Source organism: Carcharodon carcharias, chromosome 22 (assembly GCF_017639515.1).
Source record: "Carcharodon carcharias isolate sCarCar2 chromosome 22, sCarCar2.pri, whole genome shotgun sequence".
Classification (NCBI taxonomy): domain Eukaryota; kingdom Metazoa; phylum Chordata; class Chondrichthyes; order Lamniformes; family Lamnidae; genus Carcharodon; species Carcharodon carcharias.
This window is the reverse complement of record NC_054488.1, coordinates 23,339,031-23,347,562: the sequence shown is the minus strand read 5'-3', so window position 1 is coordinate 23,347,562 and position 8,532 is coordinate 23,339,031.

Genomic DNA, 8,532 nt, shown 5'->3' with positions numbered 1-8,532 from the left:
AGGTTGTGACATTTTAGGCCATTTACATAAAAAAGGCAAGAGATTTCATTTCTATGGCATTTCTCACAATGTCATGGCCTTGAGAGCCCTTCACAACCAACTGTGAAATGTAGTCATTGGTGTAATATAGGACAATGCAGCAGCCAATTTACATAGGATCCCACAAACAGATCATCTGCTTTAGATGATGGTTGGTGGGTAAATATTGGCCATTAAATCAGGAGAGCACATCTGTTCTTCTTTTAATAGTGCCATGGGATCTTTTGCACGCACCTGAGTGGGAAGACAGTTCCTCGGTTTAGCATCTTATCCGAAAGCTGGCACCTTTGACAGTGAAGCACTCACTCTGCACTGCACTGGGAGTGTCGACCTGGATTTCATGCTCAAGTCTCTGAGGTGGAATTCTAAACCCAGGACTGTGAGTGCTACCACTTAGCCATGGCTGACATCCAACAATAAATTTACTGATGGTATAATAGAAAGGCCCAAGTTGTGCTGACATAGTCAGTCTTCACTATGCTGCAGTTGAAGTGCTTTTGATGACCTCAGTGATCCCTGTAAAATTCACAAGTATAGACATCAGGATCAGGTCAGGCCCACACTAGCTTGCTTTACTTGCTGCCTACAATTAAAGCTATTAGATTCTGGCCTCCTGAAATGTAGCTCAGTAATAATCAGTGGATGGTCACTGAATAATGATCAAAAGCAGCAACTCTGGCTGGTTTCCCTCTCTCGAGTCTGGGTTTCTGAGGTTACTCTTAGCATCCTAACTACCACTCCCCTGAGGTCTGCTAACTCAATGCAGGTCAAGAGTAGCCCTAATGACTCAGTACCAGTTACTGTGGTATTATAGTTAAAACACACGCCAACCTTTCTGAAACATGTATCAAATGAATGCAGTAGTGCTGCCCTTCCTGACCTTTGTTTCCACTGACCTCTGACCTCTGTTCCCAACTAAAGCACCATTGCAGGGAGAGGGTCACAAATAATACCTGGAAGAAGAAAAAAATCAGGATTGATGATAGAAAGTACTTCTCACAGGCGAGTGATTAATGCTTGGCGTAGTGTAGTGCACTCAATCAATAGACAATTAAACTCAATGTTGGAACCACAGAAATTTCACAGAAGAACCCTGCCACTGGTGTTTTACTGCAACAAAGATCAAAGACCTTTTTATGCAGTGAGTGATAATGACCTAGAACTTGCTACCCACAAGGATGATGGAAGCGGAAACAATCAATGATTTCAAAAGGAAATTGGATGGGCATTTGAAGGAAATAAACTTGCAGGGATACAGAGAGTGAGCAGGGAAGTGGGACTGTCTGGATTGCCCTGCGAAGAGCTGATATGGACTCGATGGGCTGAATGGCCTCCTTCTGTGCCGTAAACAACCTTTTGCTACAAGTAATCCAGTGTGTATCGGTGCCAGTTCCTAGCCCGGATAAATGGAGAGGGTTAGTGGTAGGAAGAGCATCCGACTGTGAAACCATCTGCCAAATCCAGAAATGATTGTTGACATGAAGGGTGATCAGCCAGCATTGTGGCAACACCAAGTAACATGGGAAAAAGCTGAAAAGGAGAGAGAGCGAGAGAGAGATGGAACCGTAGAAGTTTACAGCTTACAAAGTGTTCTCTTGGTTTAGTCTACCCAAGCTAGCTCTTTGCTAGAGCAATCCAAAACTATTTTCATAGCCCTTCTCTTGCTCCATAGCTCTGTATCTGTGTCTGCTTCAAATAATTATGCAATTTCCCTTAAAACGTGCAATGGTCTCTACCTCTACCATTCCCTGTGGTATGCAACATAGCATGCAACAACAATCTCTGCATAAAGAAATTTTTCCTAACCGCTTTCCTCACTCTCCTAGTGACAGTTTTACATTGATGAGACCTTGCTGTTGACTCCCCAAAGAGAGGTAATTGCCTTTCCCTCTTCACTCCATCAAAACTTTTCATGATGGAGGGATCACAGGTTCTTCTGGAAAGATAAGCTGGATGGGCCAAATGGCCTCCCTGATCTGTGCTTGTCTCTGATCTTCATGGCTAACTTTTTAAGGCATCTGTGTCAGATCATGAAAATAAATTTCACCTGACACCTCACGGCAAGCAGATCATTCACCTTAAATGGTTCTTAGAAATCTAGTGTAACTTGTTTAAGCTTTGAACTAAAAGTGAGGTAAGACATTCAGAACTAACCTGCAAAGTGACTCTGATCCTTTGTTTAGTAATTCCTGGTTGTGTCAGCCTTGGCCCAGTTGGGAGCACTTTTGTTTCTCAGTCAGAGGGTTCAAGTCCCAGTCCATAGGACTTAAGCACAAAATCCAGACTGGCACTCTAGTGCAGTAGTGAGAGGATGTTGGAGGTGCCTCTTTAGAATGAGGTGTTAACCCAAGGCCTCATCTACCCTCTCAGGTGGGCATAAAAGATCCCACTATTTCAAAGAAAAGCAGGGGATTACCATTACCATCAAACCGGGTGATCAACCCTAGTTCAAAGAAGAGTGCAGGAGAAAACAGGAATAGCACCAGGCATACCCAAAAATGAGGTGTCAACCTGTTGAAGTTACAACACAGGACTACTTGCATGCCAAACAGCAAAAGCAGCATGCGATAGACAGAACTAAGCGATCTCACAACCAGTGAATCAGATCTAAGCTCTGCAGTCCTGCCGCATCTAGTCGTGAATGGTGTTGAACAATTAAACAACTAACTGTAGGAGGAGGATCCACAAATATCCCCATTCCCTCAATGATGGGGGAGTCCAACATATCAGTGCAAAAGACAAGGCTGAAGTATTTGGAACAATCTTCAGACAAAAGTGCCGAGTGAATGCTCCATCTCGACCTCCCCTTGAGGTCCCCAGCATCACAGATGCCAGTCTTCAGCCAATTCACTTCAGTCCATATGTTATCAGACAACTGAAAGTACTGGATAATGCAAAGGCTCTGGATCCTAACAACATTCCAGCAATAGTACTGAAGATTTGTGCTATAGAACTAGCTGCACCCTTAGCAAAACTGTTCCAGCACATTACAACACTGGCACCTACTTGGCAATGTGGAAAATTGCCCAGGTATGTCCTGTTCGCGAAAAGCAGGACAAATTCAACCTGGCCAAGTACCACCCCATCAGCAGAGTGATGGAAGGGGTCATCTATCAAGTGGCACTTACTCAGAAACAACCCGCTCACTGACGCTCAGTTTCGGTTCCGCCAGGGCCACTCAGCTCCTGACCACATCATAGCCATTGTTCAAACATGGACAGGAGCCCCAGCAAAACTGAAACCAGTGGGAATCAAGGGGAAAACTCTCCCTGGTTGGAGTCGTACCTAGCACAAAGGAAGATGGTTGTGGTTGTTGGAGGTCAGTCATCTCAGTTCCAGGACATCCCTGGCCTTCTTATTCCTACATTACCTGTCTTTGAGAGTATTGATAAGTGTAGAGCAGGCTTGTTCCCATCTATGTGGACTTGGAGCCACTGTTCAAAAGCTGGTAAGACAAGCTGGTAATTTCAAAATGCCGGTAAGTAGAATTCAAGATATTGCAAGGAGTTCCTCCTCCAATCACAGGCCATTCCTTTCCTGCACTTGCTGCTGATAGGCTCAAGAGTGAGCAGTGAGCACCGGCAGCACTGAGTATGCTGAGGGCTGTCGGGCCTGGGGGAAACAAACGTGAGGCAGAGGCCGGAGCCTAGGGAAACGAAACTTAGGCGGAGGCCAGTGCCTGGGGGAAGTGAAGGTTTAACCATCCTCCCACTCAGGGATAGACTGCCTTTGTGAGATTCACAGCCATGTGATGCCAACCTCACTCAATATGGTTTCTGCACTATTGTGTGATATCAGGGAAATGTGTTACATTCTTTATTAGAACTGTGCTAAAAGCATTTATAACCCTTTTTGATCAAAACACATGATTGTGTGAGGGAAGCCTTGAAGAATTAGCATTAGGTGTGCCTCCTCAGTGATAGTGCCAAAGGACAAGACCTGGACAAGAGGATACTATTCCCAACTATGTCCTCATCTCACTGGCCACTGTAATTTCTCATTAATGTGGCGACAACTACATCAAGTTAGCTGATGCAGCATTCCCACTGTTGTGTCACTTTCACTTCCCAGAGTGAACGCATACATGGTGCACCGCTGACCTTCTTAGAGATCATGGGCTGAAAGTGCAAGTCTGAATTCTGAATTTGCTCTCGATGTGACTGGTTGAACATCCCTTCCAATGCAATGGAATGGCATCAAGGGAAAGGAGGAACGTGGCCATCTCCCCTTGCATTCGCTTTATTCTTCCTGGAATCTGATGGCAATTAAATTGGCAAGGGCACGTCTTCCACATTGTGCTTCCTCGATGGCATCGGTCCGTGAAAGCTGACCCTCATCTCCCTCATCAGGTTCCTGGCCCTCTTGCTCTTTTATGCTCTTCATCATCCGAGGAGCTCTCATCCTCCTTCATTTCTTCCTCTGGCAAGGGATCACCCCTTTGAAGTGCCAGGTTGTGAAGGATACAACATAAAACAATGATTCAGGAGACCGTATCTGGAGTGCATGGCAGAGCCTCACCTGAGCAGTCTAAGCACCGGAAGTGGATCTTCAGGATGCCGATTGTCTGCTCGATTAAGGACCACCTGGAACTATGAGCTGCATTGTACTTCTCCTCTGAGGCATTCTGAGGTCAAAGCATGGTGTCATGAGCCATCCTTTGAGCGGGTTCCCCGTATTCCCAAATAGCCAAGTACATGTTCAGGCCCTTTTAATATCTGAGGCATTTGCAAGTGACTGAGTATGTATGAACCATGTGAACTCCCGCGGTACCTGGAACACACATGCAATATGTGCTTCCGATAATTGCAGACCAGTTGAACTTTGATGGAGTGGAACTCTTTGTGGTTGATAAACATTGGGGGTGCTGTCATGGAGCCCTCAAAGCCACATTGCTGCAGTTGACTGCACCGTGCACTCTAGGGAAGCCTGAGATAGCTGCAAAACCATTGAATCTAGCAGCCTGGCTATCTTCATCAAGTGTAAATCTGACATATTGATGGGCCTTGCCGTAAAGAGCATCTGTGACCTCCTTGATGCATCTTTGTGTGGCGGACTGCAAGATGCCACACAGGTCTTCTGTGGATCCCTGGAACAATCTGCAGGCAAAGAAATTGAGCCTGGCAGTCTCCTTCAAAGCCTCTGGCAGGGAGTAGCCTCCCTTCCACGGGGTGTTAGTTCCTCACAAAGGATGTTGCAGATGTGATCTACCAGACTTAGGACAGGTGCAGATATGCACGGTATTGTCTCGCTCATCTGCAGATCGGAGTGTCTTTGTCGGTAGACCTTTGGTCAAGTGAGTTACCTCCGTGGTCTGGGTCTATCGTCCCAACCCTCATGTTGTTGCTGGGGCTCCCTTGAGCTCTGGACCTCAGGCGGAGCCTCCTCCTGAAACTGCGCTTGGCAGCGCCTATGCCTTCTTCCCCATCTCCATTCTATTCAAGCACTCAAGAAGGCAGCACTGAGCCCAGGCTCCATTATTGTTTTGCCCTTCTTTCTGTGAAATGATAGATTAAAGACAGGAATGAATAATGGGGAGAAAACAGTGAAGCTCACAATCTTAAACTCAAAGCTTCTGTAATGGTCTCGAGTCGCTTCTGCCCTACTAGCCTTGTTCTGAAGCAGCCATGTATCTGAGGTGCAAATAGACATATCAAGGTGACCAAGATGCACTTAATCACTCATTTTCCACAGAGGTTGGTGAGAGTTTGAATGACATGTGCTACCTTACCTAACTCAGTGCTCCAATCTCAAATCTGGCATACTGATTGAAAATTACTTGCTCATGATTAATGACTGGATGCCTTTTGACCTGTTACGCATGCCAATTGTGAAAGTCTTTCATTGATGAGATGCCATATATGCCGCAGCTGCACCTCCTTAACAGTTGCCTGCATTCCCAATTTTCACAATCCTGTGTGTTAATGTTGAAATGGAGCGAATGTCTTGTGAAGCCAGTGACTTCTGCATTTCCCTGTTACTAAGCGGCAAAAGGCTGGGTTCCAATGTCTTCCTGCTCAAGGAAGTCTTTCTACTTTCACTCAGTTCTGACTCAATTTCTGTCTTGTGGTTACAAGTTTGAGGGCGCCCCCAGAAAGGGGCTATTAGTCCAGCAGTGCGCTCCTCTCACACTGCCTCTGACCCCTCCTGTGCAGATTCGATTCTAATTTTGGCTATGAACTGTGCCATTACTTTATTTGTGCAAGATGGTGTTTTTTACTTTTATTTCAAGACCATCTTCGACCGTCTCCCTGTAAGTGTTTGGGTCCCTCCAATTTATCTGGAACCTCACGATGTGAAGGTAGAGCTCCCCCCTGTTATTCTCCAGCCTCCTCCAGTAATACTGGATCCCATTGTTGTTGTGGTCAACATTCCCGCCCTCCCCACCGATCCTATCACTGTTGACATGCCCATGCCCAATGTGGACCTCTAACCGCCTCATCTAGAGGCTGTATGCATGGTCACCTTCAGAGGAGACCACCCCCCAAGAGAGCTTCGAATACTGCCCCTCCCCCCCATATTATGTTTTCCCCATTTACAGACTGCAGATGCCTCCTCTAACTATGACCATCCCATCTGCAGCCCAGCACCGAGCCAGACAGGCCCATGGACACAGACTGTGAAAACCCCCTGCACACCAAGCTGTGCATTATCCCATATAAACACACAGCCCTTGCCCCTCTCTGGAGTGGGAGTAGAACGTGTACGCTATGCATGGCCCTGTAGCATGGCCTGCTGCACCCAAGACCATCTCTACTCTCTCACTCTTGACCGTGAAGTCCACAGCCCCCAAGGACTATCTCTACTCCCTCACTGCCACCTGTGAGTTCAAGGACTGTCTCTACTCTCTTACTCCTACCAAGGAATTTGACATTCAATGAGTTTCCCATTGCTCTCATGATTGATCACTACACTGTCTCACTTCCCCCCCTCCCCGCCATCACTTTCAAGAGTCTCTGTGCAACCTATCCCTCTTGTGCCGCACTAATACTCCCACCGTTCAATTCGGGAGTCTGTGTACATCCCCTCCCGTTCATACATGTGGTATCCCACCCACCCCTTTGTGTGTCTGCATTTCAGTTTCCCTTATCGGGCTCCAGCATCCTACCTAGGTCTCCCCTCTGCCTGCCATCCTTCCCTCTCCCCCCCTTACCCTCATCCAATGTCTTCCTGCTTCTTTGCCCGCTGGTGTGTCTGTCAATACCCCCACCCCCTTACAATGCCTTTTCACCCCTTTGCTCCCATGTGTCAACCACACCCCCACACCCTTCCAACGCCTTCCTGCCCCTTTGCCAACATGTGTCCATCAAACCTCTCCACTCCCTTCCAACGCCTTCCTGCCTCATTGCCCCCTATGTGTCAGTCATTGTTCCCCCCACCCCAGTCACAATGCTGGTCTCTGTTTGAGTGCAGAGCCCTGCCTGAGTGCCATTGCACAGCAGTATCCTCCAGGACTACAGAGGCACCCACTGGGAGCAGACCAACCCTAAACCCCCAGCAGTGAGGCATTCCACTGGCATTGCAATGAGACCGGCGCAGCACTGCCAAAGGTAGGCTATGAATGTTACGCTCACCTTGAAGTTGTGAGCGAAGTGAAGTCTGACCGCTGCACGCCACTCTTTATCAAACGTGTTTCAGACTGATGTGAATTCCAGATTTAGGCACCAGCTAATTCCAGTGAGAAGCATATTTAATGAGCATTTGGGTCGGGTATCCTGCTGACTAGTGTTGGGAATGCATCCTCGACGCTAATCAGCAGGACACCCAACCTGCCATTAACCCACCATTAAAGAGTTGTCAGGAGAATTGCACACTGTTTTCACCATCATGAATTTGACTTTTTGACTCTCTCCAGATCCTCCACTCCCACTTGCCACAAAAGCCACTGCGGGCAGAATGGGAAAATTCCGCCATATTTGTGGGAGTGAGAGAGTGTGTCTGGGAGTGAGAGAGTGTGTGTGTGTGTGTGTGTGCGTGTGTCTGGGAGTGAGAGAGAGTGTGTGTGTGTGTGTGTGTGTGTGGGAGTGAGAGAGTATGTGTGTGTGGGAGTGAGAGAGTGTGTGTGTGTGTGTGTGTGTGTGTGTGTGGGAGTGAGAGAGTATGTGTGTGGGAGTGAGAGAGTGTGTGTGTGTGTGTGTGTGGGAGTGAGAGAGTATGTGTGTGTGGGAGTGAGAGAGTGTATGTGTATGTGTGCGCGCGTGCGTGTGTCTGGGAGTGAGTGTGTGTGTGTGTGTGTGAGAGAGAGTGTGTGTGTGCGTGCGTGTGTCTGGGAGTGAGAGTATGTGTGTGTGTGTGTGGGAGTGAGAGAGAGTGTGTGTGTGCATGTGTGTGTGTGGGAGTGAGAGAGAGTGTGTGTGTGTGTGTGTGTCTGGGAGTGAGAGATTGAGTGGGCGGAATTCTCCTATCTCGCCCACGGTAGGTATTGTGGTGGGCGGGAGCGAAGAATCCAGTGGCAGGCAATAAGTCGCAAATCTGCCATTGTAAAAACAGGTTGTA